Genomic DNA, 25,676 nt, shown 5'->3' with positions numbered 1-25,676 from the left:
AAAATTGGCTTATATATAATTTAAATCAAAATAGACTTGCATATAATATAATGATGTTTCTACTAATGATTCGTGTATTTTTTATTCTTGCACTTTGCAGGTAATTTAACTTCAGTGACACACTTGCCTGTGATTCCATTGGGTTCTGCGTTTATTTCCTTTGCCATCATTGGGGTGGGGGGAGCAAGACGTGTGGATGTCACTTCTCCTAAACCTGGAATTTCGGAGTATCGACGTCCATGCATCTAATACCACTTCTGCTCCTGGCGTAAAATGTAAATGTTTAATTTCAAAACATATCACTGAGCATTGCCATGTCCAAGGGGGAAAGAACTAACAATTAACATTAATAGGGCTGTAGCAATGATCTTAGCAGGCAGGGAAAAAAATATTTTTCACCATTCGTCCTCCATTAATCCTTTGATGTGTTTTAAAGACCTCAAGGGAATGAAGAGATTTTTTAATATGAAATCCAAATGCCCGATGCCATGGGTATAAAAGTAGATCTTTTGACTCTATTGAAGAATTGGTCGTGGCTCTTTATGTTTATTTTTCCTATTTGGTCTGTTCTACTGGAGTTCCCAATAGTGATCTTGTTTTTCTACTCTTCCAACTAGTTATTGTATCACTTATTTTTCTCTACACCCCACGAAGTCGAAGTTCTCGTTCTTATGGGCTACACATATTCAAAAAGTGATTTTCCTCTTACTTTGCACTTTGTCCGCTTTATTCTTTTACCTTGGTGTGTTAGTCCCTGGCCGACTTTCCGAGCTTCACGTCTCCAGGTTCATTTTTTTGGGGGGAGGCAAACGAATGGTGGCAGTGACATATGTATTTTTCCAGTTGGTTCACCTCGGAACAAGTCTGCGATAAAAGCTTCAGCTATTTTGTGAAGCCAACCCCTTGACACCTTTCACAAGCTGCCCCTCTATGAGGACATCTAAAGAAGTGCTTCTGGACGACTGATCATTTGTAATGGTCTGAAAGCGTTTTCTTTAGTTGCGTCTGCCATTATTTTTATTATGTTTCTGCCCCTTCAATAGATGATCTTTTCACCTGCAAAGTAAGTTGTATGCCTCGTGAATAGAAAAACAAAACATTCTCTCTGGCGTTTCAGCTTGTATTGAAAAGGGTACGTTGCCAACGTTTTTTCCCGAAATTGGAATGCAAACTGGGCAATTCTATTTCTCACCAGGCACAGTGTGCTTGATACTTACTAATGTTGGTTGGCGTAAGTACTAGCACCATACAAAATGTAAATTACGCCTGTTTAACTACAGGAATGACTCAATCGTTTGTTACGAGAAATGCCACAAATGACTCCACCCTGCGTAATTATGATGCATTTGGCGCAAAATTATAGCATGGAAGCATAGAGCTCTGGAAAGTAAATAGAACACAAGTGCCTGTAGTTCACAGCACAAGCGTTTTGATGCTCTTTTGTAGCGCGAAAATGCATCCACGTGTACAAAATGGGCACAAAGACGCATTTCATGCTAACATGTAGTACAAATAGGCAGATCTTCATTTCACATAATTACAAGTAAATTCGCATCATTTTCCTGAAATTTTGCATAATTATGCGGAGGTAAATTATACACATTTTGCACACACCTGTTAAGTACCCTTTATTTACTTGTGTTCAATTTCATCTATGTTTGTTATTCTACACATTGCAAATTCGTATATCATATTATGCCTGTGATTATTTTGAATGGACTTATCAGGACTTGATCACTGGTGCGACCTGAAGTGCCAAATAAGGTTATCTGAGCAATTTGAGTGCTTATTACTTAAATCTGTGTGTGATCTGTAGGTCAAAGGTTTGAATTCCATTAAGCGGAGTGTCAAACGAAGATTAAAGACAAATTAATTCAGTACTGCATTAAAATAAAAGATGTAAATAAACTTTAAACACACAATAATCTATAAGCTTTAGAACCAGTTGTTGTAAAAATCATAGTTGTATTTGTTTTAAGATTATTTGGTTAATTCGCCACCAGTGGGAGGGATCTATTTCTTCAAGAACTTAAATCGATGCAATGTGTGATGAATTCTTTACTTGTTCTATTGACATTCAATGTACAGTTATGTACTTCTACTGACTATCATTCTTATAATTAAAACAATAGTCATGAAGATAATATAATGTGGTTATTAGCATTCTGCAAAGGTGCGCTATTAGTTCTAAATGATATGCATAGTTTTATCAGTCTATTACACTTTTAGGAATGTCTTCGTTTTATTTCTTTTGCAAATGTCACTAGAATACTAGTACAAGTGTTAACATTTCTAACATAAAGTGCCTTGCTTGATACTTGAAGGTTTCCAAGCTCCTCATTTTATCGCAGAAGTGATAGTCCAGAACTTTGCTTGAGCAGAGTTTAAGAAATCAATACCAATAATACAGTTAAAAGGTCTTTAAAATTAAATGATGAGCATCATCTAAATGGATTCAGGTGCACATAAATGAATCCTTACAGTAAATGTAACGTAAAAAAGGGAAAATACCACTAGAAAAAGACAATCAAGCATGAGATCAATGTGAGACAATTAAATTAATATAGACACAATGTTGAAATGCCCTTTAGAAGTCCGGACCCTTTTACCTTAGGAGGCGTTTCAATTTTTACATGCCATCTAGGCATCTCCGGTCAACGGGCCAATGCCTTGTTGACATCCCACGTTACCGCCTAGCCAGAACGGGAGGGAGCTCCCTTTCCGTAAGGGCGGCCGGGGCCTGGAATTGCCTGCCCTTTGAGCTCAGGAGCAACCATGATCTGAGGACGTTTAAGAAACAATTGAAAACCTTACTTTTTGATTAAGTTGCTTAGCTGCTATTTTCACCTCTGCTCACCCCCGCTTAGGCCCATCGCTCCGGTACCGGTAAACTTCCAGGTATCTGTGCGCGTTACAAATGTTCGTTAACATAACATGTTATGTAAATCGTCTCAAATGGTCCACTTTTCATTTTTCCAAAAAGCTCTTCAAGAGCAGAGTGGATAGCAATACTAGAGTCACGAGAACAGTGTGAGAAACTATTGATTAATCCCACTTCCACAAGGGGCTGGAAAATATTTGACTCGTGGAACTTAATTTGTTGAAAGACCCACAAAAATGTGCTATGAACTGGTGGTCGATCTCACTCTATTTTAGATGATCATTTACTGGTGGCACCATCGCCCCAGGGACTTATTCCTTTGAGTAAATCACAGGAATCAAGTGGGGAGAGCTTCAGGTGCAGTCTAATTTGCTGGAAACTGGTTGTGGTTTATTCCACTGTATTTGATTGAGAGTAATCAGGGTATAAGAACCCTCGAAGTAGTCCACTTGTGGTGGACTCCATTGAATGTATGTTAGACGGTTCTGACACTGATGTTGACTTTGTGTATTAGAATCGACAGGTTTTGTGTTCTATTTTTGTCCACGTTTTCATTTTGTTTGGTTCTACCATAGAAAGCTGAGGTCAAACAGATAAGCAGATTGCTTGGAGAATGATCACTGGTCTTATATGGTACTAGAGACATTCCCTCTCTTCCAGGTCTCCCACAGAATCTATGCTTTCTTACTAGTTATAAGAAAACCTTATGGAAGCTCTCAAAGAGTACAATTCTGAAGGATTTTGCATACAAGTGCAAATTAGGTGTGAAAATTATGTATGATGATGAAGTACATTCCTGGTTTAATTTTCCCCTCAACAGCAGAAATTGCTAATAAAACATTTCTGACGGCATTGGAGATATTCTGCACTTACAGATCAAGGGTTAGTGGAGGGTTTGTGGCAATGTGTGTGTGGTGTGATAAACTTGCCAGACAGCTAAAAAAACAAATTTTGTGACATTTCTAAGAGATGTGAAGAGTGTTTGCAATTCTGGTAATGCAAGGTTTTCTCAAAGGGAGGAATATGTGAGTTTCCAAGTTGGAAATGGGGAAGTAACTTCCTGATGTGCTTTAAGGAAAAAGTCATTTTTCCCGCAGGGTCAAAAATACTACCTCCTGAGAAGCAACAAGCATTTGCAATGCAATAGGTCTCGCATTTACGCAAATTAAGCTGTTGGCATTGTAAATGATAATGCGTTTTATTTATGTTTTGAAACCCAAAACATAAATATGCCTATAGCTGAAACTCGCGTAAATGAGAGACCTACTGCATTGCAAATGGTAGGCATCATGGACAACGGGAGGGAGGGAGGGCGGGTGGGGGGAGAGAAGGCAGGGACAAAGGGAGGGAGGGCGAGGGGTAAAGAAGGCACAACAGTAGCAGGGCGGGGGTAAAGAAGGCACGACAATGGGAGGGAGAGTGGGGTGGTAAAGAAGGCACAGACATCAAGAGGGAGGGCGCGTTTGTAAGAAGGCACCAAAGCACGTCGAGCCTGCAGTAAGAGAAACTGGATAAAGAAAATAGTGCTTACAGACTAAATAACAGGTGCCGTGTAACAACCGAAGTAAAAGGGCCAGTCGCCAAGGGAGGTGACAAATGAAGAGGAGGCAGTACTAAGGAGGGACTAACAAGCCAATTTAAGAATCAGAAGCCAGCATTTAAGACGGACAATGACACAAATTAATGGTAGATGTGGGCGGAGAGTGAGCGGGGCTTCTATTCCCGACTCCACTACAACAAGTCTTGCAGAGCAGCGCATGAACGCTGGCTCTAAGCTCGACCTAAAAAGGAACATTTTAAATGTGTTAATGCACCACTGTGTTCAATGCAAACATCAGGTTAGAGGTACACATACATAAATACCTATGCAGGTGAGTACTCCTGAGAATCTATTCTCTTGAAGATTTTCTTGGATACTCATAGAATACTTTGTGAAATGCAAACCCAGTCTACATTCTTCTCCAAATATAGGAGTAATGCTGTAAGGGCTGATTGAGCTTTTAAAGTTTTGCAGTTGATCCTAGATCGTACAGCATAATTGTTTACTAGAACAATTAATTGTTCCCTTCACAGATTCTCCTTGGACATGCTGCAGCCTTTGGAAGCCTTGAACAGAGCTTAATGGGTTCTATCAGATATGCTCCTCTTTCTCAACAAGGGGACTTGAATGGTGGAGCTGTGCCTAATGTAGCCAAGAGTGACAAAATGGCAACATAAAACATTCAAAAGAGCCCCCGCCTGACTGGCAAACTATCTTGGTAAGTTGAGACAAAGCTATTGCCATGTACAAATTATTCCCCTGTCTGAAACACACACACACCACACACTCTCACACACACATATACTCACAGAGCTTACTTATACACACTTGAGATCGTCATTAAAGCCAGACTGAAATCTATATTTTACAAAGTGTAGTATTGCACTGTATAATATGGCACAGTATTATTACATTGTACAGTTTTGTTAAATTGCATGGTATTGCACTGTAATGCATTGTATTGGTGAATAGTACAGCATTGTGTAGGTTTATTGCATTTTATAGCACTGTCCTAAAACTGCATCAGAAATAAGTGGTTCCTGCTGTTGGTCAAGGCAGGGAAGGATAGCAAGAGGCAATTGCCAACAGCAGCGAAGGAACCCTCCGAAGCTGACAGTGGAGTGGGCTTCGATGCTTTAGAAACCAATTAGAAGAAGAGATGACAGAGCCAAGCAGCAGCCATAAACTGAGCCTCAGACTATGACTGTGTCTGCCCAAGCAACTGCATCTGACCCTTCCACACACAAGTGAATCCAAAACAAAAGTGCTGTATCAGTGAAGTGTGGTTGCACAAGGCTAACTGAAAACCATAAAATATCATTTCAACATCAGAGGTGGATCCACAGAGCATTGTGGGCATGCCACAGACCCCAACCAAACAAGGGGGGAAGAAATTCCCGTGGAAGTGGAAGAAAGAGAAGCTCAGTCAGGTCTCTGGACTTTTGGCCATCAGCTGTGCATCAATGTCACAATACAATCTACATTTCAAGTGAGGGGTTACCCTTCAAAATCAAAGAAACCCACTTTTCTGTGAGGGGAATACCACCATGCAAGATGGCCAAACTTTGACATCTTGCCACAGGTTAGAGGATATCTTTCAGAATCTAATGAAACCGTATTGAGGAGAGACCCTCAAGTAAGATGGCCAAACGTCAGTGTTATGACAGCTCTGAGGATGGGGTTACTTCTACAGTCCAAACAGAATTGCCAGCCATAGAATGACAATAAATGCAAATCAAAGCATCATGTTGTGCTGTCTGCATGGAGGGGAGGGGTTACTGTCTGACTGGGTTCAAGCGCTAGCAGCAGTCACCACTTATTAGAAACGGGGGAAGGAGAGGCAGTGTTGACAGGGCAAACCTGAAAATTGACTAGTTTTTGACAGTCAGCTTTGAAAAATTAAATGTGAGCTTGTGCAGTACTCGATTGATATGTGAAATTGAAAAGTGGAAGACACTTCAAATATGAAGTGGCTAAAATTAGATGAGCTAAGGCAACCGCTCTGAAGGGGGAGGTGCCAAAGCCAATGCTTTATTATTTTTTATGGCTGTGTTAGAGCTGTGTCAGGCCTAGAAACCGGCAATATCTGCGAACATATATTATGGTGCCACAAATAAGGCGGTCTTATTTATATAAACTACTTTTGCATGAAATAACAGGGATAAGTACATTAGGACATATTTACAAGGCCCTTTCGCCACCGGTGTGTCCCTTTTTGTGACACACCAGTGGCGCAGTGTGGTGCTCCATATTTACAAGGACCCGTAAAGCCACCCTGCATGGCTTTTCGTGTCCTTGTAAATATGACCCCTTTTCATGCAGCACTTTGTGTGAAAGGGGCATTCCATGGGTGTTGCTGTGGATGTTCCCAAGCAACACCCATGTATTCTGCCGCATTCCCAGACTTACGTTTCGGTAAACTGGGAATGTGTCATAATCCTTAAGGAGGCGCAACAAAGAGAAATGCTTTTATTTCTTCTCATTTTTCCTCTTTCTTTGCATGCTGCATTCTGCAGCGCACATAGAAAGAGGAAATCACCTTTTGCGATTGTTTTTGAGCAGGAAGGTGTCTCTTCCTGCACAAAAACAATCATCCCTGAAATACAGGCACCTTGCACCATTGTGCACGGGCGCTTTCATTGGCACATGGCATCCAATTGTGCGCCAGCCCAGGGGAGAGCTCAGGGATACATCACATTATTGTAAAAATGACGTATCCCTTTGCTTCAAAACTAACATAGTGTGGCGCAGCCAAATGGCTTGCGGCACTGCGCTGCGTTACTTCCTTGTAAAAATGGCCCATAGACTTTAATGAATATCTCTTCAAAAGCTCTACATTTTGAATCATTGAACGCATTTAATTTGATAAAGGTAACATGTTCATAGCCATAATTCCTGCAATGCAAAAAAAGCTCTCATGATTATCATGTTTTCGTTTTCGCTGTGACATGAATTACAAGCAATTAGAAGTTTTTAAAGTTCACTTTTATTTCAGTCAACGTGATTACACGTACTCCATCTGCATTCATCGAATTGTGTAAACTCATCTTTGTTCTCTACTCATTGACATGCTTAACATTTACTCTCCTCATCCCTCATCTGATTTTCAGACTCTCTACTGGCCACTGTTTTTATTGACAATAATTGAACTTATATGTGTCTCCTCCTTTAATATCTGTAAGGGCAGAGAGACAACATCCCTTACCTTGCTTACAATGTCAGATAGAAATGAGATGCTGTAAATCTGCATGAATGATCACTGATAAATTACAGACGCATTTTGCAATGAGTGAATACCTTGAATGTCATTGAATGTCATTGAATGCCAATGGAAGGTGATTTAGAATTCATCCCATGTCGGACAAATATAAATGCTCTTATAACAATTATATGCAGTGGTGGCTCCTCCACTGTGCCGGTGGAGCATTGCCCCCACTAGTTTTAGTGGTAGAAATGAAGGAAAAATAAAATGATAATAGCAGGACGTTATTATCATTTATTTGTTCCTGCGTCTTTGCGGGTCGGGCTGCTCTGCTCTCAGAGCAGGGGAAGGAGTGGTGGCACTCTGGTAAGTGTGCATGAATGTTTGACTGCCCTCTCGGGCCAGCCAAACAGTCATGTGCACTTTGCAGTTTTACATGCAGGCTGCATTACAGCCTGCATGGAGAACATGCCCAGGCCCCTACTCCCGATCTGAGCGCCGAACCATGGTGCTCTGACCAATCAAAATGCTGCATTGAAGCTTTGTGATTGGTCTTGGGAGCCTGGCTGCTTCCTCTTCTGGCAGGAGCAGAGGGAAGACGATGAGGGATGACACGGAGAGATGTGAGGAGGTAATTTTCTTTTCTTTATCTCCCCTCACGTGCCTCACCACCCCTATCCGTGCCAGCCGCTACTGATTTTATGCATGTTGCCTGTGATGTGGTCTATGAACCTCATAGTTGAACTACATAGAAGAATCCTAATTAACAGGTTGCAGTCCTTTGTAATATTTCTAATGATGTCTGCATTGAGTAAAAAGAAACTCTGGATTGATTGCACAAAGTATCTATTAAGCAAGTCACTTGACAGTAGCTTAACAGTATTCCCTCCGTCACAAACTACAAAGTGGACAATCAGGACTACAAAGGTGTAAAACCTAAAGTCCAAGCACACAGGGCCCAGGTGGCTCTGCCACTGGATACTATACAGGGCATTCAGTATGAAATATACCCCATGACAGGGCAGTACTATAAATTGTTGTCAGAATATCATCCGACATAAAGATTGTGGTCCAAATATCATCTACAAAACTATTGCCCTATTGTCATTATTAATAGAAAATGTACACCCAATGGGACAATATTTTTATAAGCAGTATTTAAATATTATATTCATCTCAAACAATATTTCTGCATACAAAATCCAGGCATACATTACGTTATTTATGTTATGTTAAATTATATTTATAGAGCGCCAATCACCGTAAGGTCTCTAAGCGCTGTAACATAAATCAGAGGTCCAGAATCCTTACACGCAACTATACTTCACACACAGCGGGGGTAACTTATCCAAACGCCTCTGTAAACAAAAGGGTTTTAAGTTTCCTCCGGAACGGTGGTAACCTGGTTTCCTTACGCATACCGTCCGGTAGTTTGCTCCAGAATTGGGGGATGGTAACTGAAAATGCCCGGACCCCTTGAGTCGTTCTATTAAAACGTGGACAGACTATCAAGCAAGACTCTAATGACCGAAGATACCGTTCGGGCACATAAGGCCTCAGGCGGTCTTTGATGTATTTGGGGGCCTCTCCAAACTGAGACTTGTGTGCAATGCACAACCCCTTAAATTTAACCCTTTGGTTGATGGGAAGCCAGTGTAACTGCTGCAGCAGAGGGGTGGCGTGGGCTCTTCTTGGCAATTTATAAATCAACCTTGCCGCATCATTCATAACCACTTGGAGCTTCCCCAGAAGTTTTTCAGGAAGCCCAGTGTAGACTGCATTGCCATAGTCTAAGCGTGACAGGATTAATGCCGTCAAGACGGTCAGCATGGTGAAAAAAGACAGTAAAGTCACCAGTTTCCAAAGTTGCCGCATCAGGCCAATGCAGCTCCCCACAACAGCAGATACCTGGCTATTTAGGGTTAATCCAGTGTCCAACTTTATACCCAGGCTCTTCACTGCTGGCACTGGCGTTGGGGTGGTACCCAGCTCTTGAGGCCAAAAAAGACTGGACCAGGGCGAGACCCCTGAAGTAAAAGCAAGCACTTTGGTTTTATCTGGATTTACCTTCAGTGAATTAGAGGTCATCCAGTTCATGGTGAACCGGAAGATAATCTGGACGTTACGCTGTGAGTCAGGAGAATTGTCGAATGCACAATTAACTGGGTATCATCAGCGTAATTAAACACCTGACAATCTGTTTTGGCGAGTGCATCTATCAGAGGCTGAAGGTAAATATTAAAAAGCAGAGGGGACAGCGCGGAGCCCTGTGGGACCCCCCATTTTAGGTTGCCCTGCCTAGACATGCAATCTCCTAATTGGACTCTTTGAGACCCATCCTCCAGGAAAGAGGCAATCCATTGGAGGACCATCCCAGTGACTCCCAGTCGCCAGACACGGGCTAGCAACTGCATGTGATTTACCGTGTCAAATGCGGCTGAGAGGTCCAATAAGATTAGGGCTGAGGGGGTCTTCGTATCAGCTGCATGTGGCAGGTCATTCAGCACTGAGAGTATCACCAACTCAGTGCTTTTGTGCACCCTGAAACCAGCTTGCTGAGTGTGTAGCAGCTTACGTTGTTCAACGAAAGATGAGAGGACTCTGAGTGCGTGTTGTTCAAGAACTTTAGCCAGGAAGGGGAGTCTAGAAATGGGTCTGAAGTTTTTGAGAATCTTGGTGTCCGCCCCTGCCTTCTTCAGCAATGGGATCACCAAGGCTTCCTTAAACTTCTGTGGTACCCTTCCTGTCACCAAAGACAGATTTAATAGGGGCAACACCTCAGCCTCTATCACTGGATTGTATCACATACAACCGATATCAGTGCACACCGGAGAATCCATGGTTTCTTCCATCCCACAGACTGGCTGGAATACTTCATCTTTAGATAACCTGTAAAGTGGTGTTAAATAATGCATCCCATTCTAGGCAGATAGTTTCTAACTTTCAGTTTCAAATAAGAGTTTTTGCTGCTGGTCTCAGACATAGCCCTATCAGCACAAGACTGTAACTACAGATGCAGTCCAAAATAAAAATAAAAACAACTCATATCCAGCCCAAAACTGTAACATAGACTTTAATAGTTCTCAAAATATTTCAGATATAACTTTGGTAGTCCATGGGTATTTTAATATCACTAACTTAAAATATATTGTTAAGCCTATTGAATAATACCCTGCATTCCAAGATCTGTAAAGTAATATGAGTCAATGCTGCAATCCTAGCATTGTGATGTAACAACATTTCAAAATATGTTCACAGTAATTGGGCTGGATTTTTAATTATCAGCAATGGAAAAGTTCCTAGGGCTCTGTGTAGTGAAATAGAAATTTTACAACCCTGCCACTTTGTCTTTCTTGAGTATTCTTCAACGGTTTCCACAATTACTTAATTTTGTCCACCATTACTATTCGCGATTCCCCCCTAAAATAAATATCTAAAATGAATGGGCAAAACTTCTCAGTACCATCTGTAGCAGAGCAACTGAGATCTATGTGTAACTTAGGAAAGCTATGAGGACACTGAATTTGCTGTAATAATTTCTTCCATTGTGACTCATTGTCAATTCAATTCAAACTTTATTTCACATTTGTTTAAATGAAATAAAGTACATCGATAATACAGAATAATAGAGTGCGAGCTGCAGTTAAAGTACAGATCTAAAATTAAAAGAAATCATTTTAAAAATTTGTGACGAGTGAATAAAACATTTAGAATGTCTCATGTGCAAGATCAAGATAATATAACATGAGAGATGATACTACAAAGATATAAAAACACAAAGTTAAGACCAAAATTCAATGCGACCTGTAAACAGTCAATATTATTTATAAAGTGCTGTTTGAGGCAGTGCAAATCTAGCCAGTGTCAGAGACTTGTCACAATAATGTTTGTGATCATGATCGACCCAGAAATATAGGTTCATTAAGATATGGGTGACATTCCATTAAAAGCCTTATGGGTTTCTATCGTGGCTAGTGAAAAGAGAAGCCATGGTAAAGCAAACATACGGGTTTCTACATTTTGTCCCACAACTAGGGCATGTGTTGGGGAGCAGAGGCAACATTTCTTCAGCAAAGGAATAATAAATTGTTTTCTCTCATTTGCATAAAAAGAATAAAAAACAGTATGTGCAAAGTCGATTGAGTTGACTTATTATTGCATGGACATGGAGGAAGCTGAATGGGTGAGAATAAGTTTGTTTAACATAATCGGTATGTAGTGTATCTAATTAAGATGAACTGGTGCTGGGTTTTCTTTAAGAAAGAGAGGTATGAAAGAGCACCATTATGTAGCTGTGATAATCCCTGATAAGACAATACAGAAGTTTTCCCCTTGCATCTGTCCGGCCCGTCTGATCCTTGATTTGGGGAAGATTTCGCAGAGGCATAGCGTGTCAAAAAGATGTGTTAGCCCCAGTGAAGCAAAATTATTTCTAACGTAGGATAACCATGGAATTTTATAGGCATGAACTCGGTGTCACATTGGTGATTCATTCGCAGTAACAGAAGAGTCAAGACGTGACACTGACAGCATATGTGTGCTTAATACAAGACATAGCAAGGCACATTTTGAAATAACAAGACTTGTAATATGTAAGATGCAATTGATTACAATTGTGAGGGAGGTTGAAACATAAGTTTCCAACATCACTCACAAACAGTACACAACTCTATCCTATACCACTAACCACTCTACTCAACACTAACACAGCCGAAATCCATACATACTTAACTATATCCATCCAGACACACACTCCCTGCTCTAATTACTCCTAACAGACCCTATACTCAGCCTTCCATCACTTCTCCGACCAACACCCTCCTCTTCTTACTACCACAATAACACAACCACACAACACTTAAACTCCACTGCACCACACATATTACCTCCTGTAGCAATCAAGTCAAAGGCAAATACTCTACTTCATCCCCTCTTACACACAACAAACACTCTACTCACAAACACATCACCACCCCTTTACCTTACAACTTCCATTCACAAACAATTCTATACAAACAAATCCATCTCATAAAACAAATACATCAGCACCTCATTTCACTCAAAAACAAAATATAACGCCCACCAGAACAACAAAATCTCAAAAGCGCAACACCTCATAATACTTTCCGTCAGAAACTACAAACGTACACCCACCTTTCAGATTACTCAAATATACAAACTCCAATGCCAAGCTTTCTCTCTTCCACCACATCTCACTCATATATAGCCACACAGGAACTCTATTTTAACCGCCTCTTGTCCATTGGACATTTTAGAACCTTACCACATGACCCACATGCTGCACCACCACCCCTAACTCATACACCATCCGCCCTAAACAGACGCAAACAAAAGCAGCAATATGCCACACCTCATAACTTCGCTTCTCCATGTCTTCTCTACAACAAGGTTACAGCACACAAACAACACAGCACACCAACTTACTCTCAACCAGCATCTCCACCACCTACACACAGACCCATCAAAATGCATTCTTAGCCTGCTGGACGAGGAACGTGATACAGATCAGTTACACGATTGCTATCCTCATACAGCTAATAACAACACTAAGGACACACCTGCTACAAGCCCACAAAATACTGCTCACTCTTTTACAAAACAAAGTCACACTATAACCAAAGCACGTTCTCTAAACTATCTACTAATAAATGCCTGATCACTCTCTAAAAACAAACATCACAAACACATCTACGACCTTCTCACTGACACAAAACCTGACATACTATTTATAACTGAATCATGGTTGGGAGATGATATGGCTCCAGTATTGCTCCAGTATTGCATGAAGCTGTTACTCTAGGTTATCAAACTAGCACCCCAAATCATATAGACTAAAGAGGAGGTGGCCTAGCTGTGGTGTTCAGACAAACATTACATATCACTAAAGCTAACAATGTCTCCATAAAAGATTGTGAGGCCCTTTCCACCAGATACAATCCTACACCGTCATCCTCCTGTAACTTCCTCCTGCTTCATTACAGACCTCGCCTGAGCAATGCAACATTACCAGACACACTCTAGACATGGTTTCAAACCTGATAACACTACACTCCAACTTATGCGTTCTGGGTGACCTCAGCATTTGGTTTGACAAACCAAATATGCCCGATCCGAAAACAGTTGTTGCTGACCTAGACGCACTCAACCTGCATCAGATCGTCCACAAACCCACAAACATCTCTGAAAACATCCTAGATGTCATTTTTGCTAATACAGAACTAGCTACCTTTCAAACAATGACTCCAGTCACACGGTCAGACCACCATTTGCTTGCTTTCCTTTTTAACTTTTTTTTTTATTGGTCATAGAGTAGACAATTAATAGCAATTCATACGGGATAGACTTGATGGAGAGAACAGTCCAAATAGTCACATTTATAATTAACTAATTTAAACATTAATTCACCAAAATTTCAGAAATAAATTAAAAGACTGACAGAGCTTAAATATTATTACATTACAGGGATATCAACATACATAAGATCATTTCACCTTCCAATCAAACATTATTGACATAAAAGAAATCCTGTCTAAAATTTTTCCAGATCTTATCAAAATTTGGAGCGAGGAGAGACCCCTTGCTTTAGCCAAAGTGAGCTCCAGTTCATATATTTGGTAAATAAGGGTACGCAACTTCGAATCATTAGGTGCATTCCCTTAAACTCATGCCTTAGCAATACAGAGTCGGACGGAAGCTAGCATAATTGTGACAAATTTCTGAGAGCCCCCCCCAAATTCATGCTTAATACTTAATGCTTAATTTTCTCCTTAACAGATAAATGAACAGGCGAGCCCTAGGTTAGTGACATATAATTCATCACACCATCAGAGAATTTTTGCAAACAGGGGCAGAGTGTAAACATGTTTAGAACATCAACTGCAAAGAGATTGCACTTAGGACATCTTGTTCTATCTGTTCTACCTGTTGAAGTAGTTGCTCTCCATTTTAAAATGACATCTGGGGTATAGTATAAAAGACACAACATGCGCTACTGTTGTAGCTTAAGCTTAACAGAGTGTACCGAGCGATCTAGCAGATCTAAGGTCATCTGTATATCTCCAGCCGATACTTCAGACGATAAAAGTCAGCACCATTTTGAAGCTAATAAAGGAGTGTCTTTCACAGCAAACTGCAGAAATACTTGATACATCATGCTTGTGGTGGGTTTGATACCAGGCTTAAAATAGTATGAAGAAAGGTCTGACCTATCGATGTCCTGTGCCTGCTCGGTGCTCATCCACATATAATCCCTCAGTTGAAGATATTTAAAGAAAAGATGACAAGGTAATCCAAAGGCATCTTGTAAATCAGAAAAGGCTCTAAAGTCATCTGGATCAAATAATTGACCCATTGTTGTAATTCTACAATCTGCCCAGGCTCTACATGTTGAATCCTGAGAAAAAGGGGAAAAGCAGGGTTGTCCCATATGGGAGTATCTTTGTTAATAAAGCCAATAGAATATTTCTTGCAGATCACCTTCCAAATGGATATACTATCTTTAAGTATCTTGATGCGCACCCTTTTATAGTAGTTGGGATCATTCAATCGATAAAAAAAGACTAACATCTGCACCTAGAGCATTTGCTTGCTTTCCAACATAAAATAACACAAAGCGACACACCTAAAACCACCTTACGTGCATCCACCTATCGACTGTGGAACAAACTCAATTTGGAACACTTAGAAGCACACATAACATACAGTACAGAGCTAGACACAATACATTCTGTTAAAAAACTATATGAGTGGGTATAAGGATCTTTTAATATCATAATACCACTAAAAACGACACAACAGAACAAAAGAAAACAAGCAACTTGGAGAAATACATAGAGATAAAACAACAAATTAGAAAGCTACAACATGACTGGCTCAAAAGAAAAACCAATCAAAACGAACTTTACCTACATAAAATTAACAGATTATACAAGTCAGCTATCAAAAAAAGCTAAAAAAAGGTACAATTCAGACAGAATTCAAAATGCTAAATGTGTAAATAAAGAATTATATAAAGTTCTCACTGAATTTCCTAAACCAAATTGCCTAGAAGGAACTCATTCCGCTACTTAAGATTTCACAGACCAACCGGCAAATCATTGCACGGCCAAAGCAGACACATTGAACTCATATTTAAAACAAAAACAAAGCACCAGCACTGATCCTTTTCCAAAAAACAATCCAAGAATACTCTAACACAGCCCTACATTCCTTCCAACACATTTCGCACAATGAATTTGTGGACCTGGTCAAAGCAAGCAGGCATGCAGGCAGCCCTTCTGACCCGTGTCCACTGCAATCCTTCAAGACAAGTCTTCTGACCACCTCTGCTGCCCCACCAGTAAGAAGAATCATCAACAATTCCTTAACTACCGAAATATTTCCAGAAGAACTCAAAAAGTCATACATACACCCATTACTGAAGAAAACAAACTAGAACCCACTGAACCCTGACAAATATAGACCGATTACAAATGGACCTTTCCTGTGCAAAGTGATAGAAAGAGCAGCATTCGGCCAGATGTCACAATTCATTGAAGATAATGCCATACTTTCAGACTTCCAAATGGGATTCAGTCTGGGAAGAGGCACAGAATCTGCCCTTATAGCCATCTGGGATGACCTAAAAAACACAGTTGACCACAACGGGGTTGCTGCGCTACTTCTCTTGGACCTCTCTGCTGCCTTTTGACCATGACACTCTGATTCAAAGACTCTACAAAGCTGGCTTACAGGGGACTGCTCTAGACTGGATCACATCCTACCTTCGCAACAGAACTAATGCCATCCATATCCCCACATTCTTATCGAAACCGTACTTCACAAAAGCAGGGATCCCTCAAGGCTTTATCATCTCGCCCATGATTTTCAACATCTACATGAAGTCCTTACCGGCACTGATCAATCACTTTCACCTCATGTGCTATAACTACGTAGATGACACGCAAATACTCCTTCAATTGGAATGCCACAAAGACATTGGAAACTCGGCAAATTTCAGTTGTCTCAGACTGTGGATGAATGGATGACATGGCGCCATCTCAAATTCAATGATTCCAAAATGGAAATACTCAAGTGTGGCGACTGGAAAAATGATGCCCCGCTCGCCACCTGGCATGATGATCTAGGAACACCGCCTAAAGTACCAAAGGAAGTAAGAAACCTTGGAATGACCAGGGACTCCAAGCTATCAATGAATGTCCGAGTGGACAAACTAGTAAGGTCAACCTTTGTTACTATGAAAACTCTGCAGCAAATTTTTCTCCAGCTGGGAATTCTACATAAGGTCCAAGCTACCATCTCTCTTGTTTTGTCCGAACTCGATTATGCCAGTAGCCTCTACCACGGATCACCTTTACCGACTATGCAAAAGCTAGAATGGATTCAGAACTCGGCTGCCAGACTACTCTTACATATAAAGCTGCAAGATCACATCTCTCCTGCCGTGAAAGCCTTGCATTGGTTACCAGTTGCTAGAAGATCCACGTTAAAGCTGCTTTGGATCACCCACAAAGTGATACATGGAACTGGGCTGCTCTTCATCAGGAATAAAATCACCAAACACATTCAACAGAGGAACCTCCACTCTAGAGTGGCACCTTGCCTCAAAAACCCAACGTACAAGAAAAAAAACATGGGTGGCACATCCTTCTCTGTTCAAGCAGCAAAACTTTGGAACATTGTACCCGCAACATAAGATCCACGGATAACCATCCATTTTCAGAAAACTACTCAAGAATTGGCTTTACCTCAAATTACCCCCATATGCAAACAGAAATATCTGGCATATTCCTCAGTATATAAGCATTTATTTGGACTATAGATATGCACCTATATATGTGTATTGCTTTGTATAAATGTGTATAATAATTATGTTAAAAAAATATAGAAATTCGTTAATTCTGGTTAACACATGTACATATTACTGATAGTTATATTATTCTATATTTTTAACATGTATATAAGTGAGAGCATAAATAAGTAATTTTTTTATCATAACTATTTATCAACAATTGCTTCACTATTCAATTACAAAAAAAATAAAAAATAAGTACAACAACACTTGAAAGCCGGAGTTTATTAAATGCATTGTTAATCTACATATATTGTCTTCCTTATGCAGACATGTACTTTCCATGTACTTATGTATCTATATATTTATTACTTTTCTTCTAATTCAGCATATCAAATGCACTACCCTATTTCTCACCCTATACCACTCTCAATATATCCTCTACCTCAACTCTCTGACTCAACTCAAACCTCATTGTTCTACTCTTTCCAATGCACTACCCTATTTCTCACCCTAAAACTCTATCAATATAATCACTACCTCCACTCTCTCTTTCATTCCAAACCCCATTCCTCTACTATGATCCCCAAAATAACCCTCTCTAGACTCTCCCCTACTCTACCCCTCCTTGCATCATCGTATACCTATTTTACTATTCAAATCTCCCAAACAAGCCTTTCTAAACTCATCCCTCTGACTCTTCCCCCTCCACCTCCCTTTTACTCATCCTAAGCGGCCTCCTACTGGTATGAGCTCCACACGAAAAACAGATTTCTAAATTCTTCCCTCTCTTACCCCTCCACTATCCTTTTCAATCCAAATAACAGACTAACATGTCCACCATTCAAATTAATTTCATATTTCAATATCCTAATTCACCATTAATCCTTTATGGGTTCCGGAGTAGTGTGCTACTCACCAAAAATGTGCTTCAACACCTGATCAGGGGAAGCAAGCTCTATATAAGTGCAAACCATTTTCCCTCTTCTATCACTCCACTAGCCTTCTCAATCCAAATAACTGACTAACATATCCATCACTCAAATTACTTTCATATTTCACTATACTCATTTACCACTACTCCTTTATGGGATCTCAAGTAGCGTGCTACTTGCCGAAAAAGCACTTCGACGGCTCATCAGGGGTAGTAAGTGCTCTATAAATGCAATTACAATACAATACAATAAGTAATGAGAAAAACAGGAAGAAATCGACTTCAAGGTGTGTACAGGGATAGGACTGGGTGAGAATGCATGTAAACAAAATGACTTGTGAGGTCGCTTTTATTGGTCATATGCAATCAATATATTATTAGGCATCTGACTAGATGGGAGTATCATACACATTTATGAGGTGTCTGTGAGACTCTACATGGAAGAAAATCCAATTTCAATAAAACTCTCCAATATATTGGTGAATATATGTAATTCCCTAATTAAGCATATACACTTGCTATAATAGTGCCGTAGCATTTCTCTGCTATTTTATATCAAATGTCCTGCATGTAGAGAACTTTAAATAAAGTCTACTGATGTTCATTACTTAACACCCTTCGAATTAAGTATCCTTTGCACGGCAGTGAATTGATCCTTCGATGATATGCAATTTGTCAAATGCAGAACAATTCAATACACTGCCACGTGGTGGAAAAAGTTTCATGAAAGCTCGTTGGAATGCACAACATCTAAACTAGGTCATCAATAAGTGACACGAGGAACGCAACTGTGATTACTAGACATTTACAAATGAGCTGCAGGAGAAAGGAGCCCAAGTTTAAATTAGTAATGATATTCCGATTGTGCACAGCCTCTACTTATCAAGTGCACTCCCTTTCTCGTGTTACACTCTCGCATACATCTTGGTAAAAACACGAAGTTGCCAGGATCACAATTTTTTATATGCAGCATAATGATCTACTTGTTACAAATGTATTTGTAAACTAGTTGGGATTGAAAAGGATTTTTACTGATAGAACCAAGGTGATTTCCTCATGGAATTCTGCTCCGCCTGATTCTGAGTTCTTCTCTGCGGTTTTTCTATGTGTGGTAGAACCCGACTCGATTTTATTGGCAGGTAAAACAGGCCGGGAAAATGGCAAAAGACTTTGGCTGCAGCAACAACCAATCACATTTCTGAATTTGCTTTTTTCTGATGGGGGAGTATACAATGGTGTCCCTGCTAGAAAATATATTCTGGTTCCCGCCTCCACTCCCCTCATCCCCTCCTTCACCACGTACCCCAACCACAGGCCCACACACACACATTTACCACCTTCTTAGAGCATGGCGAGTTCCATGTGACCATAAAAGTTAGTCTCACACTGGGGTTTTACTGATAATTGCACAGTACTGCTGTAAAATAACTACATGGTTATGGTAATACCGTATGCAATTCTACCCTTACCCTAGTACCATTCAACTTATAACCAGAGGCTAAAAAGCTTTTTTAATAAATATATTATATGATTTCTTGTTAAATACAGTGTTGAGTTGTAATATTCATGCTAGCATACTAACTTCTTAGGAGTGGTAGATATCCGCCTAATGTGTAAAACTGATAGAAATTGTCAGGGTGGTAAGCAAATATCTAGAATATTGTGAAAAAGTATACTCTGATTCTTTTTTTCACATTGATTGCATGGAAACCTTTTTGTACAGTTGTTTTTCTGTAGTTAAATAGAAAGGACATCATTTCAGGCAGTAGCAAAAAACTGGGATCAGTACAACAGCCGAATGGCTTGAATTAACTGCTTAGGAGATCATGAGCTTGAATCCCTGCATAGCGGCCCCAGTCCTGCATTTTCCCATGGTGAGTACATTCAGCAAAATACATAAATTATTCAGTCCTTTAAAGAGGCAGAAGTGTGACATTTTGTGCCAAATGTATATTACTACAGCATGACCACCAGGCTGAGGGATTGCCTAGTGTCAGTATGATGGTAGAAGTTATGCTAAGTACATACATAGCAGTGTAGTGCCAGCACAGAGATATTTTTTAAGACAGCAACGTCCCGCTACAAAAGACATGATGTGAGGAATCCTCGTCGCCCCATGTACAATCTTTCCTTCTGCCAGAAGTACATGCCTTTATGAATCTCTCTTATAGTATCCAGTGCTTAATTTGTAAAAAGAATAGGTTCCAGGAACCTCGTTAGGAGGCCACTGTAGCTTGTACCACCCATTACCTCTGCTAGTGCTGCCAGTGACAGCACCAGCACAACTACTACCCATTGTGCTCCTACAAGTGTGATAATTCAGACTATTCCAGGCTCCCAAAGCTACAGGAGTGGCTTGGATGGCTGGTATTAGTAATTTCTAATGTATTTTGAATTAATAAACAACTGATGCTGTGCTTATCACTAAATTTGACAAGCAGCGCCACCATGTGGCAGACTGTTAGAAATTCCGGTGTTTACATTTAAGTGCGGGAGCCGAGCACCGGAAACCACTGTCTCATATTAAGCACTGATGGAATCATGGCTGTAGGAGGAAGCAACCAGCTGCACCTCTGTCCCTGGGGTGGTGATCCCTATGCTGGCCATTTTACAACTCTCCTTGCTGTACTTACAGAACCATTATCATGACATTGGCTGGACAGTGTATTTTGAGACAATGTTAGCAGAGAGGGGAATCAGGCCTATCCCAGAGTCCTCATTGTTACAAGAGATGGCAAAGCACCTAGGGGCTCATTATGATGGTGGGCGCCAGCCATCATAACGGTGATGGGACCGCCCGCCAGACATGCGGCGGTCCCACCAGTGCATTTAGGATTCGCCCGCCATATTGGCGGGTGCATCCTGGCCTTTTACCATTGTGGACGGTGCTGCAGGCTGCAGCACCGTCCGCAATGGTAAAAGAGCATGCATAGCATTTCCCTGCACCACGTGGCAGGCACCACGCGGTGCCTGCCATGCGGTGCATGGAACTGCAGGGGGTGGACCCCCCCAGTGCATAACAGAGGGGTCCTGCAACGGGCCCCCAAAAAAGCCAATCCCCGCCAGCCTTTCCGCCACGGAAAGGCCTGTCCAATACCCAGATCCTTATATGGCGGACGGTGCCTGCTAAGCACCACCACCATATTAGTGGCCCTGCTCTGCCCGGCAGGCAATTGCAACGATTGCCACCGGCGGAAAAGCGGAGGGCGGACTTTGCGTCTGCCGTGATACCCACCACCATCCTAATTTGGCAGTGGGTAAATCTCATTGTGATGGTGGGAGGATCGCCACCGTTGGGCCGGCAGTGGCGATCCTCCCGCCATCATAATGAGCCCCCTATTTCCTACAGATTTGCCATTCTAACACCTTCAAATGTGACAGGCGAAACACATGAGCAATGCTTCCTAGCACCTTTCTGAAAGCAGTGCCTGAAGCCTGCCATCATTGATTTAAGGCATGTATTTGATGCATTTGGAGTGTTTTTCAACCTAGCAGGCATAAGAGGAGGGCACTTGGGGGCTAAAGACACAATCGTCAAAATGCCATAGTCCATCTTTTCCCTTCCAAGGGAGACTGAGGAAGATACCAATTAACTGCTCCAATAAAAACATTACATCAAAGCACTTCTTTGAGTACTGTGTTGCCTTGCCTCTAAACCTTTGATTTTTTATCCAGACCAGGGGGAGCTATAAGTCTGATGTGATCACTAATTCTTCACAAAGAGTAAACTGTTGACAACCAGTGGCAAGCCCACACAGTTTTCATTTTAGATACCATTCTGTGCAAGTAATGCATTTGTCTTAACTTAGTATTTAGAGCAATTCACCTCAGTCAAGAGGAAACTCGCTTATATATGTTAACATTAATCCTTTTTGACTGACCTCTCCTTTCTGAACAAAAGGTCAGTTGGTATGGACTGATGTGGCTTAGCAAACCACAAAAAGAGATCAAAAATATACCTCGAGATCACTCTCTATAGAAAGATAAGTAAAAATATATCCCAGAGCAAACCACAAAAATAGATTATATGGCTAACTTTTAGGAACAAACTGCAATTTAAGTGTCATATCTGTTGGTGAAGTTCCATTATGGGTTTCAAAACCCATTTATACCACATTTCACACCATTGAATTTTTTTCTTTATAAGCCACTTTAATGGGAAACATCACGTCTAAGTGCTTTGGAGTTTCACATGATCACGCGTTTTGTTACTGAATGGCTGAAATTCCTTACGCAAACACTAGTGTCTCAAACACATGACATTGATTCCCTTTTCATGGACAACAGTGAGTTGGCTTAAAGACAGCCAACATTTAGAGACCGAATTCCAAAATTAGTCTTTAGTTATTCAAAAACTATTCAAGCAGAAATCATGGCACACATTGTAAGATATAACAATGATTTGTATTTATTGGTCAATATCCAATAAATGTAGGTTTTTCATGAAACTCATTTGATTATTATCACTCACCAAGACAACATACAACCTGTTGCTGATGGGCCCGTAACACAGGTGTGACAGAAATAGAACATGATGTTTTTAACATTGTACTTCTTCAGTGACAATGCCAATGTGTTACTCTGACCCCGCCATGATATGCTGCTATACTTAGGACACAATTAAAACTGTGTCACATGATTTCATCATTACACATACTTTGTAGGACACCATTGCTTTTGTATTTTAACAGCCATATCACGCCTATCAAATAAGGCTCACCTCCTCTGCAGAAACACTGCCAGTTTAGACTCAATTTAAAAAGATGTAAGGAGTTGAACAAGTCTCAAAGTGGCAAACAGGAATCTGTAAGGTGGGGAGGGATTAAACCAGCATTACACACCTTGCCACTGTGTGTATAGATGATAAGAGATATGGAAGCGGAGCGGCATAAGAAGTGCTTAATTTGTAAAAGTATAAATACCACGGCCCAATGTTTTGCTGAGCGTCCGCCAGCAGTATTGAATGTCAGTGGTGCTGAATACTAAGGTTGCGTAGACTTTATTCCACCCCATGCCTCTCTCAACCACCACCAGACACTCCCATCCCTTTGTCTCATCAGTTCAAGTTCTTTTTCAGCCCTACTTTCTTTGTTACAGTTTTTCTATTTTTCTCTTTCTCCTTCTTTCTTGCTTTTGTGTTTTTCACTGTTTTGCCCTAGGTCAAAGTTTGATGAGTTTATATAGGTGTGCCTCCCTCAAAAATGAGTACCAGTTGGGCTGCCTCAAAGTAAGCTCAGGATACAGGAGGTTCAATGTGCATTAAAGTCTAGCATACAATGATGCTTGTTGAATTTGACAGCAAGGAGAGCAGGTAGCAGACCGGTAAGTCTCCATAAACATAAAAGATGGGTTGAGAGGGAGCTTAAATGCACAGTGCTGTAACAGACTAACAATCAAGCATAATGCTGTGGATGGCAGGGCAGAAAGCACATGGTCGTTATCATGGGGAAATCAACTAGAACCTTTGAAACGTATTAATTACTAAATGCAAAACATTGAGCACCACTTTAAAACAATGTATTTCCAGAAAAGGCTAAATATTCAGTTGAGGACTTTAAAAAAAATAAGTATTCTTCAAAATATAATGCGTAGATGTTACTTTTTTTAAAGTATGCATAAGATATATTTTGTATTCCTTTATAAATTGAAAAGAGGATGCAGAGTCAATGTTATTGACATGAACCTAGAGCACAGTAAAGTTTATAATATATCTAAGTAATTGGTATAAATGATAGCAGAACCTTTACCACCCCGCACACCTGGTAGTCATGTATTGGCCTCAGAAGAATGTTACCTTGCTGGTGTTCTAACATGTGGCCTTCAGGTCTCATAATGTTCTTAGGTGAATCAACCCAGTAAGCTCTCTTACCAGAAAATTGCAAGACAATGTGTCCTGCCATTGAATCTGTTCTCCACTTGTGGCTAATTTATACCAGACTTGAAAAAAGTGGTCTTCAAATCTTGAATTACAACCCCTTTCATCTACCCGTATAACCACATCTTCAGAGTAGACGTGAAGTTTGGAGAAGCGACCACAAGTTTAAAGTCAAGGCCAACAAATTGGAAGTCTGCACCAGCAACCATTTTTTAGTTTCCACACTGTCATAAGGAGATTCTAAGAGAATATACATCTGTCTACTTGCCTATCTACATGTTTGTGTGTGGGGGGTGGTGTTTGTGTGTGAGAGAGTAAATATAATGTACTTCTTTTTAAAAATGTTTCCTGTAGAGGAATCATATTCTAAATTACTGTCTCTGCATACGCAAAATAGAACAGACCATATGAGGAGCATAAAATGTATCCCTTCTGGCAAAACACATTATTGCTTTTGACCATTGACTCAGTTCAAAATGTCTCATTTGTATTTGTTTCCGTATGCTGCACCACCGGAAGTACCTGCCCAGTGATTGAATAGGCCAGTGGCTCCATTCTGTGCATACATTTGTTCAGGGTTGGCCCTAAATTGGATTGACCGGACCAGCGCCATGGGCAGAATTAAATGTTGTGTTTACTGTGGGGCAGGAGGGTGGGTAGTTGTGGTGTGAGGGCAGGAGGTGTGAGGACGATGACAGCAGTACAGGGGGTTGATGGTTTGCTAACAATTACGCCGAGGTACATTAAGGGCTGATTACAAAGTCTTTACCAGGACCCCATTGAGACCTAGTGGGACGGACTAGCTGCTGTTTGCATGACATTTTCAGGCAGCTCCCAGCTGCGTCCCTTGGAATACTGGCGCCCTGGGCCTGGCTCCAGCTATCCCATGCCCAAGCCCTGCCCTGCATTTTTTGTGTATTTCAGCTATATTCCAGTGGAAAAACTTCAATCCACAGGTTGTCTATCCATAGCTAAAAGTTCACCTGTGGCAGATCAAATCATCCTTCACCAGGTCTAACAACTATTCCCAATATCATGCCAGGCACCTGCCAGTTTTAAAAGTCCTGATGCAACATTACATCATAGCCCAAAAAGGTTTGCATACGCCAAAGCGTCACGGTGTTGTATTGCATTAAAATAAAATTTAAAAAAATAGCATTTTGGGTTACTATCCCCCTAACCACTTTGCTGGAATGATGCAAAAATAAAAAGAACTCCGCAAGCATTTGCAAAAGACCACAGCCACGCATTAGAATAAATGCTACGGTTCCATAAATCGTGTTTAAAAATTGGATGCAAAGCAACGGCACAGGAAAACAGACGCTTCCACGGAGCCATGCTATGCTCAATTTAATCAGCCTGCTCCCTGCCTAGTCTCACTTCCCATCGCTACCTGATACCTCCAGCGACGATGCAAGAATTACAAGACTTTA

The 25,676-nt window shown here is 40.7% G+C and overlaps 1 protein-coding gene across 1 annotated transcript in view; it reads right to left on the bottom strand.

Moving 5' to 3' along the window:
- DPP10 (dipeptidyl peptidase like 10) overlaps positions 1-25,676 on the bottom strand; it is a 1,675,128-nt gene that overhangs the window by 1,648,030 nt on the left and 1,422 nt on the right. The window lies entirely within an intron of this gene.

The sequence above is a fragment of the Triturus cristatus genome, chromosome 3_2, assembly GCF_964204655.1.
Source record: "Triturus cristatus chromosome 3_2, aTriCri1.1, whole genome shotgun sequence".
Classification (NCBI taxonomy): domain Eukaryota; kingdom Metazoa; phylum Chordata; class Amphibia; order Caudata; family Salamandridae; genus Triturus; species Triturus cristatus.
Note: the sequence above shows the minus strand (reverse complement) of the source record. Positions and strands in the feature narration are given on the sequence as shown.